Genomic DNA, 13,311 nt, shown 5'->3' on the forward strand with positions numbered 1-13,311 from the left:
TGGGGAGTGCTCTGTGTGGTGGGAACTCTGCTGACGTTGCAGGCTGCTGAAATGTTGAAGAGGTGAAGAACAGCAGGATAGTTTTGTAGGCTGTCTTCATTATACTGTTTTTAATATGCTTTATGAGGGGCTTCTGTTCTGCAGTTTATGGTCTAGCTCAAGCAAAGTATGTAAGCACGTACTGCACTTTGAATGTGTGAGGGGTCTGTTGATCTGGGACTAGTCACTGACTTCCAGTCGATGCTGAACACAGCACGTCGTTTTTTTAGTACTGTTAGCTTTCCAGGTGTAAATGCAAGAAACATGCTCGAACATCCTGAATGCAGAAGTATTTTTGTTATGTATGTGCTGGCACAAAATTGTGTCTGGATTTTGGATGCCTTGGGACAGAGCCAGATTTTTTTTTTTTTTTTTTTTTTTTTGGTCAGCTTGGATAGTGTATACAATACTATAGTGCCTTTTCCTGTCCCTGGAAGTGCTGATTTTTAGTTTTATTTTAAGCAGGGATTTAATTTTCTAATTCAGAAGAAAAATAAACTTTAAAGGAGGAAGAGAGTCTGTGCTTGGTTTTATTCTTTTTTTCTTTTTTTTAATTTATGTTTTATAGCAAGGCCTGAAATATGCCATCAAAACTTTCTCTCTTGTCTCACAAAATCAAAGTTTAGAAATTGAGCCGTGGAAGGTGGGTAGGGGTCTTGAGGTAGTGAGAGTAAGAGAAGGGGAGAAACACGCTGGTGTATGTTGCCTTGGTATTAGCACAAGGTGCTCACAGTGGAACTTTTACCAGGTAGCAGCACTGGTAAGTTACATGTGTGTGTGTCTGTGTAGATGCACGTATATATAAACTAGAGTTTATAAATCTAGAATAGTAATGCTGTTGGTATAGACAAAGCTTTACAATTAAAAATGCATTGGGTGCCTATTAGACAGGCAAGACAGATGTGTCTTTAAATGCCACAAGGCTTGTGCTTCCCTGAAGCCTGAGTAGTCTTGTCAAAACTCCTATTTTAACTATTTTAATAAAATATGGTGACTTTTGCATTTCCCCTTTCATGGGAAACCAGAGTAAAAGAGAATTAAGCCCTGCCTGCTGCTTACATGCTAAACAGATGTAAATAAGAGCCCCCTCCCTCCTGGTTACATGCTCTCTCCTCATGGGTTTCTACATTGTTTTGCTTAAAGTGGTTCTATTGCCAACTCCCAGCCCAGAGGGCAGGTGAGAGGAAAAAAAAATATCCCTGATTACAGCTCAGTGATTAACATATCTTTTTGAGTTTGTAATGTCATCATTGCACAGAAAACAAAGTTCCAGCAGCTTCACAGAGTGTAGGGTTGTCAGAAAGGCAAACATCAAAGTGGGAAAAAAAAAAGAAGAGAGGAGTTTATTTAAAATATAGTAGAAAGACTTAAAACATTCGTGGTAACCTATGAGAGCTATTAAAAATTTAAAAAAGCCTTTGAAGCTAAGCATTAAAGATTTAATAGTATTAATTGAATTAAGCTGTGGGAGTTAAGGATATGTAGACACATGTGTAAGTGTATGTATTCTAAGACATTATCTATATTAAGGCAGCTAAGGCATTGAGAGTTGAATTAATTGTACTTCATTTACAAAGGCTACCTTAACAAAAAACTTTTTATTCTTGGACTTAATTAGACTAGATACCATTATAACTGAAAGTGTAAACAAAAGTGCAGTATACTTACTATCATTTTAAAAACTGCAGTGAAGCAGAGAAGACCAGACTTGACATACCTGAACAAGGCAAAACAAGCAAAGTACTTTCTGATCTACACTTTAAGGATAATTTTGTTTCTTTACATTATAAGTCTGATTTTATTTTTTTTTTTAAAGAATAAATACCTTTTCCTTTCACTTTTATGAGAACAATAACTTAATAGCATTGTACTCCATAATATGGTTCCTTACCTCCTCTTTTACCCTGTGATACTCTGCCTGTAGTCCCAGCCACAGGTGTGGGCTTTTTTTGGTAGCTACGCTTTCATGTTAGTTCATAATGTGTTTTCTCTTAAGACTGATTTTGGTAGTTTTTAGCTTTTCTTATGTTTAGAACTTTTCACTGTTAGGAAGGCTTCTTGCTGGAGGAAGAAGATGGTCTCTCTACAGCTTTGTAAATAGATAACAAAGAAAAAAAATCAGTCATGTCTCCGGCACTGTAACAATTGTCGTAGCCTGGTGTTGAGGGAACAACGTGGCCGGGAGGGGGGGGGTTGTGGTTGTTTTTTTTCTTGCAAATTGAAAACTCAGTTTAAGACTTAACATATTTCACCTGGAAGTTAACAAGCAGGGAGAAGCCAGGTCCTTATGTCAATTGCAGAACGATGAGCAATGAAAGCTTCTTGCAAGTGTGCAGGTGGCTTGGCTAAGGAAGCTGCTGTCCAGAGGGGAGCAACATCAGACAGTATTTGATTGGCATGGAAGTACTGGTGTGTAGAGCCACTACCAACCCCATCAACAGGGATAACAAAATTGAGGGTGATCTTAATACATTCATTTTTCCTCCTTCAGGAAGATGGTTGCTGACAGTGTAAGGCGGGTTGTTTGAGCTCTTCTTGCTGCAAATGTAGTTACTAAATGATTCAGCATGATATCGTACCCACGCATTTTAGCTGTATTGATGAATTCATTACCCTTCTGTTAGCTGATGGATGTTAATGGGCTAGAATTTCTTCTGTGCATTTGGTCTAGATGGAATGCTCTTAAAAATGATTAGAAAATGGAGTGGGTGAGTTTTTAAGTTGCTTTCTTGTTCTGTTTATAAATCTAAAGAGAGAGAATGTTTTTAATGACTTGCCTTAAAACAGTGGTTAAAAGAATACTCAACAGTGCAGGGATATCAGGCAGCTATGGGAGGTACAGATAGTAGTAGTACTACACACGGGATTTACTTGCCTCTTTTTTTTTTTTTTTTAATGTCTCAAGCTATAATCAGCTGCTTCAGAAATACCAGAGGCTTGAGTTTTGGATTACACATGGTAGGTATGGTCTTCTACAGTTGGACTTGATACAGAATATATGGCGTCCTGAGGACATGTAGAGTTGCTGGCTGCAGAGTGTCAAAACTAAGAGGGTATAACATGTTCTCTGCAAGAGCCCACTGGAAGAAAATGACCTTTAATAATGGAACAGGCACAGATGCTTTTTAGTAACAAGTCTTTGTCATCCTCTTCGAGAAGAGCTTGCTAACTCCCACTCAAATAATTTTCCGTCTAAATATCCAGAATAGATAAGAGAGTAGGTAGCATATTACTGCTGAAAGATAGATTCAGAAGGATGGAGGAATTGCTGCGATGACAGCTGAAAATTTCTGTATATCTGCATGGGAGAATGTGGGATTCACTGGATTCTTCAAGCCAGATTTTTTTTCCCCTGATTCCACAAAAATCAACAAAATAATAATAAGCCAAAATAGTAACAAATCTTTGCATTTGTGTATAGGGATGATTCTTGTTAGTGCCTGAATCAAAGCTTTAAGTAGCATAACGAGGAAAAATCCCTGTATCAAATATGCTGATCTTTTTTTTTTCAGTCTTTTGGTGATTCACTATCATCCAAGATGAACTTAAGAATATAGCTAAAAATCAGGAGCTGGGGCAGCATGGAAGTAGACCAAAGTGACTAGCAGTATTTTTGAGTGTTGTTTCATGGTAAGCATAACCCAATCTAAATCCAGGGTGCTGATGGCAGGTTGTTGTGCCCTCTTCCTCTGGCTGCGCATACTTTCTGCCCAGCAGTGCTCTTTTGAATGGAATTGCTTTTTCTGCCGAGGTGGTGGTGCTGGGTATGTGAAACAGCTCTGTTAGGAAGAGAGAAAAGAGGTAGGGTTGTTTGGAAAAGATTTTGGAAACTGTGTGGTGTGTACAGTATGGAAAGATAAAAGATATGGAGTAATAAGAGGGAAAGCTGAACAGCAACTGTTGCAGGACAGATAGCAAAAAATCAGTGTGGAAAAAAAAAGGTGGGGCCAAGATTTTAAGATGTTAGCCAATTTTGAAAGAGTAGAGGACCAAATTTTCTTCTTTTCTGTGGCTGTCTTCGACATGAAACAAAAGGAACGCGTTACTGTTACTAGCAGCTATGTAGTAAAAGGAGATTTCCCAGAAAACCCATTGTTTGCAGTTCTTACACTGTTACCTGCTGAAAGCGAGCCACAAATCTAAGCCATCATCTTTAACTTTACCACCAATTTGAGCTTTCAAGATGCAGCTTTACATCTTGCCTTGTGAAACGTAACTGTAGATTGCTGCTGAAATGAATGTTACTTCCCGTATTTGTGGTGTACTTTAAAGTAATTAGAGTGACCTTGGGATTAATTGGTTTGGTGACCTGATCTGTCAGAAAACCCAGCTATCCATCTCCCCCTCGCCTCCCCCGGTTTGTCAGATCAGCTCACTGAACCGATTCTATCTCGAGATCTGGCGTGAGGGTTAGGGAGGTGGTGTGTGACGCAAAGCAGGTAGGAGCAGGACGATGCCTTCAGTAACAGCCCTCAGCCAGCTGAGAATCAAGTGTCGTGAAGCCACATCCTCAGTTCCTCTCTGAGCCTGACTGCTGGCAGTAAAGCTTAGTGTCAAACCCTGGGTTTTGGCCAAAACGTTCCTCCAGCGGGGTGCATAGAGGGTTTTAGGATATATGTTTCCTGCTTTACAATTTTATAGCAGCTTCATCAGTCATGAGCATACAACTGCATGTAGCTTAATTTCCAAAGGTTAAAGTAACCTTACGTTAGTTGTTACCGCTTGTGATAGTTGAATTAAGACCATGTGTTGACTTTTCCAGATGAGTGTGCAAGTATGGTGGCTGTGAGGCATGGCACTTGAAGTTTTATGCTGTGAAGGGGCATCAATTAATGTAGGTAGGATATTAAATAAACCTCCATTTTCTTTACAGGCTTGTAGTTTGTGCTGGCAGCCAGTATACTTAACAATTTAAATTGAAGAAAACAGTAGTGTTTTGGATGTATGAACAGGTACGGCATTGCATATCTTGCACTGTTCCTTGAACAATCCTTTTTATTAGAAATTCCTATCGTAAAGTAAAAGTATTAATTAGTCTTTCGGCTTCTACCAGTAGTAACATTGAGAGTTAAACTCCCTCCCCCATCTTTGTCATGATGAGCATTTGCCTTTGGCCTACTGAATTTATTAATGTGGTTTCATGTCTGTGGTGTGTAGGTGGATAGGAGAAACTGCACATGACTTCATAATATTCATTGCAATTCAGTGCAAACTGAATGCAGTTAATGAAATCATTGGGTAATTGTAAATAGCAGGTACCTTCCCAAAATACCAAGTCTGATACACAGGCACAGAATATATAAATACAGTAGTTCTTGTCAGCTTTGAATTTTAAAAATTGCAATTGTATAAGAAAACACTGTGGCTTAAATAATGTAGCTAACATTTTGTGGTCTTGCAGGCTTTTAGGTTGTATTATTTGCAGTTCCTGCTGTGTTCAAGCTGATCTGTCAGGGCTCTGAGCTGTTGGGAAAGAAGATATAATGGCTTCCCTTTGGCAGGTGCTTGTCACCCAATAAGCGGCCTAAGTGACAAGGCTGGACTTTTCTAATTAGTAATAGATTCCAAGACACATCCTCTGGCAAGAATATCAGATATCTTTCTCCCTTCCAAAATGAAAATACTGTAGGAGAGAAATGTCTCCTACTGTCTTTAATTCAGTTGAAAATGCTACTCAAATATACCTGCTAGACGGAATTTATTTCAGATTGTTACCTTTTTAAGGCACGCATTGGATGATTCTTTTTTTTCTACTCTATTTGCGAGAATAACAGACAAAGTGCTTTCATTCAAGTAGGTAATCCCCAGAGAACAAATTCCTTTTGAGAGTTTTGGTAGGTATTTTCACTGCTGTGATGGATTAATTTGCATTTACAGTTTCTGGTTCAGTGCATAATGGCTTGACCTTCCGCAAGTTTGTATTTTTGCAATATTCTGTTACTCACACGGTACTTGCTGTATTATTAGTGAAAAATAAACTGAGATTTGCTGCGTAAAATACAGGTAGTACTGTCGATGACACTTGACCCAGCCATAGGAGGAGGAATGTGTTATTTATAAGGTGTTGTCAAAGCTTGTAATCCTAAAATTAGACCTCCAGTGTAGGTCGGATTTGGATTGTTTGCGGTGATCTGCACGGCTCTTACTGAGGCTGTCCCCTTTCGTGGCACTTCAGAGTGCATTTGCAGTTGCTTCCTACACTGTCAATAATTCCAGCTGCGTTATAGGCTGCAAAGCCAAGTGTAACTGCGAATGTCAAAGCACCAGCGACTTTAGCTTGGTGGGTCCTGAAGTAAAGCGGCCAGGTAGCACTGCTGTGTTCTTGGCTGCGAGATAAAAGTTAGATTTCTGATCCTTCTCCCCCTTTCCATAGACTCTGTGAGTAATGAGATAAACTCTCTGTTAAGATCAAATACTGCCCTGGTAATTTAAGTAGACATGTAGTAAGAAAAGGTGTTCTAGAGAAAACTTAAACAAATTTGTGTCTGTAAATCTATTTTACAGCTAAATGACCTTACAAGCTGGAGTTAGTTTTTCTCTGTGAGTCTGAGGCATGACTGTAAAATCAGTGTAGAATCTAACCTTGCTATTCATGAATATGCATAAACTTGAAGGAGAATTATCTTTCAGCATTAACTCTTTAAATAAAGAAATAATTTGGCCACCTGCTGTCTGTGAAAGCTGACCTTGTTCTCTCATTTGTAAAAGGGAGTGGAAAGCTTCCAAAACTTTTAATTTTGAACCATTTCCTCTTCTCAGAAATTACACTGAAGAAGACAAGCATTTAAGCTGTGAAAAATGGAAATTAAACCTTTCTTCTGGAGTTAACCCTGTCCTTCAAACCATTTGCCAATCTGTATTCCTAAATAACTTTGAAGGTTGAGGAAGGGCATTGATGGTAATTTCAGTGTCTTCATTTTACTGTTTTATACACATGAATTGGTGTTTTCTCTGTTGTACAATAGCAAGAGAGAGCTAATAAGTGTGCTACTTGTTGGCTTTTTTGTGTAGTGCCAAGCTGCTTCGCTTCTCTCGGTACTCTTCTCCAAGTGACCACAATGTACAGTTGCCCCTCTTCCTGTCTGGTTTTGGGAACAATATTTGTATTACAGTAGGATATTATAGCCTAGGCAGTGTAATGGTATCCTCTTGTCATCCAGTTATTCTGTAAGAATTATTTATGAATGGGGGAAGAAAAAATGTGAAAGACAATTAACTAAGTCTGAGAATTTCTCTAGCAGTGTGGGATCCAGTATAAGAAAAATGTCTTTGCTATTACTTTCTCTGGATTATTATATTCCTGAATTTTAAATAAAGGATTGTGCTCAATTTTTTTGTCAAAGATTTCTGGTTCCTGTTTGTGGAAAGTGAGACTTTGTAAATGTACAGTGGGTTTGGATTTGTACACGAGCTTTCACAAGAAAGCTAGGACGTGAATTTACAGTGCCAGGCAATGGGAATCCTTTTTCTTTGCCATATATAGAAGCTGAGTTACTGTTACGATTGGTGTTGTGTTTGCGTGTGCGCTTTTTGCTTTGTGCAGGTGTGGTGTCAGTGTCTGTCTGGGGGAACTTCTTCCTTAGTCAGCATCTGGCAATGCTTTCCTCTTAGCCTGATTCTTTGCAGACTGGCAAGAGGTGCTTTTCAGGCCCTGGGTTCTCCGATTTATCCTGGAACACAGGTCCCTGAGGACTGCTTGCCTCTATCATTCCATCCTGATAGCAAGGAGAGCAGATCTCTAGCTATTTGTGCATATTCACATCTTAGAGGTAAGGCACATGCTTTGGCTGTATGACATGTTGGAACTTCTGATAGCTGCTTCGGCATGTCTTGGGTAGGTGAGGCTCTTGGTGGCTCTTCAAGGCTTTATGTTCCTTTGAAATTGTAGTGGAGTGCAAATGTCCCAGATGGTGCTGTTTGGATCACTTGATCCTGAGGGTGTGCTTTCATAATACAGAGCTGGCAGTAGCACAACTGGTTTGAGATAGCCCACCTTTGCCCCCAGTGTTGGTCTCCTGGTTGCCAGCATAGCTGTTCTGTTCACAGGACTGTCCTGTGAACTGAGTAAGGGAACCTGCTTGAGCTGTTTGAACGTATTTTTTCAGTGATCACCAGAAAAATCTCTTTGTGTAATTGCAATTTGTATCTTTGGATGACAACTTGTAGGTATCTTTCCACGTGTTTCCTGAAAGGGGGGTATTTTTATGTAGATTAAGATGTCTGTAGAGACTGCCTTAAAATCGCAGAATAACTGAATTAATAACTGTTTTCAAAAATTCACTTTTTATGCATGTTACTTACGGTAAATGTCTAGTTTAACATATATGTTGTCTATAATACTGTTAATTTAAATTTTGTGTGAATGATGGTGAACTTCTTTATGTTTAATATTATTTTTCACACTTTTTATTGCCCACTTGATATAGAAGGCTTTTTATATATTTCCAGTCCATACTTAGCTGGACTATGTATATATATACCTTCAGACTTGATATGAAGGGCATTTTATCAGTGCAGACAAAGCCTGGTTTGAGTTTTACATTCCAGAAATCTGAATGGATTCTGCCGAAAGCATGTATATAGGTGGATTTGTATGGCTTTTTCTTTGAACTAAGTTTATTAAGGACTTTGTGGCTTGGCCTCATTTCTGTGTTAGGCTTAGCAAATTAAAGATGGTTTCCTCATGTAGATTTCGTTTACTGAGTTTAATCTCTTGTGAGACAGAGCTGTTGAGAAGTTCAGTCAAGAATTCCTTTCTGTCTGCACATTGTACCTAAAAAAACACCATGAGAATTCATCAGGGTTGTTTGTGTAATCAAACTATTGGAATAGGAAAAAGGAAATGTGGTATTCCCCTCCAGGTACCCTTGATAGCACAGGTAAGCTTCACCTTCTTGTCTACAGAATTCTACGCTTGCTTTTCTATCTGTTCAAAGCTGACAAGCTACTTATAAAACAGAGAAAATGTTTTGTAGGAACCAGGGGAGAGAAAATGAGGAAGGCTCACCTAAACTGAACGAGACTAACAACTCCCTCTTCCCCTCTCTGCTTAACCTTTTAAAGAAATCTGTTCAAGCTGATCACCTTTTTCCTGTTGTTAGTAAGGAATAGCAGCTTTAATCAACTAGTCTTACTTTCTGCTTTCTTTGCAACTCTACTGTTAAAAATGCAAACCCAGATTTTTGCTGAAGTTGCAAGTGCATTGTACTTCCTTGTGGTTTGTTGTGATAAGTTAATTCACTGAGGTCTCTGGAAAAAAAAACAACCACCCTAAACTTTCTATGTTAGTATTTGATCATGCATTAGAAACGGTTTCTTACTCTTATGCAGTAGGGATATTTGGCTTTTTGATCTCTTTAACCATAACATAGGCTGTTATGGTGTTTCACGACCTGTAGTAGTCAAGTGAAATGCATCCTTTGTGTGGCGTAGAAGCAGAGCGTTTGTAAAGCAGATACTGAAAGGCATACAGAGTTCTCAGGAAGGGTTACTGATACTGCCAAAATAGTTATCTCAACTAGATCGTGAGGGGGAATAAAAATCCATCATCTTTCCACCTCAGTCGTCCTCTGTGTTTTTAATAGAGCAAAATTAAATTTAGAGTAAATTGTCTTTAGTGGGTTAAAAGTAGAATAGGATTAGAAAGCATGTCTTTCCATCAAGAAAAGGAAACAATAGACATTAATGTGATTCTCATTAAATGCTTTTGTTTTCATGAATCAAAGATACGAAGGTGAAAAATCATGCCAGCAAAATCTCTAATTTTCTGGAGTACTGAAAAATGGTCATTTCACTTAATACAGTGTGTTATCTTCTTGAAGTGTTTGCTCAACGTTTGTTTTTCCAAAGCACCACTACTCCAGACTTACTTTCTGCTAGTAGCCTTCTTCAGAAGCTTCACCCCAGCAAGGCTTCCAGTTTGGGGAATGGGGCTGCCATAAATCAGGCCTCCTGCACGTGTATGTACTCCAAGCTCACTTGCTTTTGAGGTGTAGCTTTGTTGATAATTTAATTAATAAATTTAAACATAAACCCAAGCATTTCCCAAATACAGGGTTCTCTCCAAACCACTTCTGCTGTCAGTAAGGCTATAATTTTTATTCTGCTTTTTGCCTGCACTTTGGAGCAAAACCACGAATATTTTCCCTTCATTTAGCTACAGCCTGTCTGGAGAGCACAGCACGGCCTTTCGTCCTGCCTGTGTTCGTTTGGTTTCTTCTCTGAAACCAGGTGCACAGGTTCCTGGTGTGTGTGGTGTAGTTGGGCAGTAACGAAGGCTCCTCACTTTCTGGTACCGTTTTTTGGAGTTTGACAGCTTTATGTTATGTTTAATCAGCTCCTTCAAAAGTGAGGCCAGGGTTGGATGGTTTTTGCTCTTCTCACAGTCTGCCTTGCAGCAGAGCTTGTGACTGTGTCGCTGTGCGGCCTCATCAGCTCACTGATTTGACAGAAAACAAACCTGTGCTAAAAAGCTAATTTTCTACAAGATTTTAAGTTGATTAGTTTTACTGTGCTGTTGTGTAATTGCTAGATTTGAAGCAAGAGAGAGAAAGGGGAAGCGGTTGGAGGATTGGGGGCCACTGGCTTTGGTGCTGGTTCACAATTAGCTTGGGATGGCATGTGAAATTGCACCCTGATTGTCCGTGTGCCTGCTTATGTTGTGATTATGACTAATTCTTCAGGTATTAGTTCATTGGCCAAAGTTAGTGTTGTTTAGCACTAGTAGATATTCCCATGTACTGTAAAATTTACCTTTCCAAATATCACGTGTGGTATTAACATGATTTTTTCAAAAGCTTGTGAAGTTGCAGCAAGTAATAAACTTCACTTTTTCTTTGGATGGAGAAGTACACACTGGGAAGGCAATTGCTTGTATAGTGTACTTGACTTTAAAAAATATTTTGGTAAGGCCTCTCATCCCTGGCCTTTAAAGAAACAAAACTGCTGTAAGACAAGAATCTCTTTCATAGATTTACAGTGGGTTAAAAGACAGGAAACAGGGTTAGGCGTAAATGGTTGGTTCTCACAGTGAAGGGTTATTCCTAGTGGAGTGTCCTGCCAGAGATCATTTGCTCTTGCAAATACTCCCTTTTCCAGATCGTTTCTAAATAATCGTTTCTTGAATTGAAAGGAAGGGAGAAACACTGAAATCTGTCAAGTGATAAAATGGCAGATGAAAAAGCTTCAATGCATTTGCTTAGGGAGAAGAAAGCACCCTAGTTTCATGTGCATGAGTAGCAGCACAACTACCAAAAGGCAAATAGACTTACAGAAAGTATTTGACAAAAAATGGGAAATCCTAAGCAGTAAATGTCTATGTTGTGATATAAACCTTTATTACTGACAAATCTGAAATGTAGAGTGCTTGGAACTGTGTATATCTCAAGAAATGAAAGTATAATAGATGCATGGAAAGACATCAGGGATGATCGGAGATATGGAGCAGCTTCTAAATAGAGGGACTGAATTTCAGAAGGAGATCCTCAGTTCAGGAGATGGCCAATTTCTATAAAATCGTGAGTGACATAAGCTGAAGGTGACTTGCTCTTTGTTAAAAGGCATGCCCTCTGTCTGCAGCTGATGGAATAAATATCCAAATTTAAAATAAGCTGAAGTACTTGTTTGTGTAGTGTGGTCACTGCACCGCTGTTGCGTACTTGCTGGGGGTGAAACGGGAAATACAAGTGGTTTCAAAAAGGGGTGGGTAGAGAGAGGAACAGTGTGCTCGTTGCTGGCTGTAGAGCTTCCACTGCAGGTTGCATCTAAGATGCCTAAGCTGCTGATAATATAAAGCAAGGGAATATATATGCTCTTTTCTGTACTCTTTACATGAGGATTTGTGTCTGAGGGTATTGAGCTTGGTGGACTTCTTATCTGACTGGTTTAGGAGGTTTCATAGTTCTCATGTTTTTGATTTTTCATGTTGTTTACTGCTTTCCCGGTTGGTGACAAGCTCAGTCCTTACAGGGGGGTTGCATTTTTCTGATCTGGGATCCATATCATCAGTATAGCTGTGTTCATGATTAGGTTGGCACTTTTATTCTCTTCTGGCTTCAGTTTTACCAGCTACGGAAGTTACTGCCTGCAGCCTGCTGTTAGTTCTTCGTGACCATTTTTGTACCAGGTGCTGCCACCTCCTTGGTTAACTTTCTTCAGCTTTGTCTGTGAACTTGCCGTAATCCATTATTGACAAAAAGAAATGGTTTAGGTTAAATAAGGGGGGGTGGGGCATTAGGGGGAGTTTTTGTTTTTTTTTTTTATTTATTGATGCCTCAGCTTTTGAGAGTAATGCATTAGAGAGTGACCACAAGGGCAGGTGAGCTAGCAGATTTGGACAATGTTAGCTTTTGGACTGAAGCAGCAGTCGTGAGCACCTCGGCATGTTTACATAGGATCATCTTTTTCAAATTCTGGGTTTATAATGCACGAACCTCTGAATGCCCCAGGAGAAGATGCCCCTTTTTATATCTGTTGCTATTAGCCATCTGACAATAGATGAACATTCTTCTACATCTGGTTTTAAATATTGAGGAAAACACCACGATGGTGCAGTTTACATGAAGTTTAGCGTAGATCTCATTTAAAGTTAATTTTCCATGATGCCAGAATAGTGTGTTATTCTGCCAAAAATCAACTTTAATGTAACAAAATAAAATACGGGAACTCATTGGGCCTGTTCTGTGGTAGTTTAACTTGTCCAGAATGGTTTTCTAGGAAGGGTATATGCCTTTGTACTGAGAAAGACATTATAGAGCTGCCTGTTGTCCAAGTTGACACTTAATTCTGTTTTCGTTCTAAATTGCACAGTAGTAATTTGAAGAATGATAACAATGTTAGGCTTGAAAGCTCTGCTTTACTCCTCTGCCCTGTCTTTTGTAAGTGATACTGTTGCTTCTTGGGAGTGTTTGGAGAAATGTTATTAGAGGACATGTTGAATGCACAAGCTCTATTAATGTGGCAAGTTCCGTTACAGAATCAGTGCTTAGTGTTCATGCAACTGGTGCATAGCAAAGACTATTCTAACTGTGTTAATGTAATAGCAAAATCTGCCAGTTTACTCAAGTAATGTATTCTAAAACTTAATAGGCCTCTGTTTACTTGAAACAGTGACCTTAAATAAAGAACTGAAACAGCTTTCTCGCTCCGGAGCTTGTCCTTGGGTTTTCTTGCCAGTCATTTTGGTTTTACAATTCCATTTTCATATAATTAAAAATTCTTCTGTGGTATGTGAAAGACACATGGAGCAGAAACTGTAGATCTGATGAGTGTTGT

The sequence above is a fragment of the Charadrius vociferus genome, unplaced genomic scaffold, assembly GCF_000708025.1.
Source record: "Charadrius vociferus isolate BGI_N301 unplaced genomic scaffold, ASM70802v2 scaffold27, whole genome shotgun sequence".
Lineage (NCBI taxonomy): Eukaryota > Metazoa > Chordata > Aves > Charadriiformes > Charadriidae > Charadrius > Charadrius vociferus.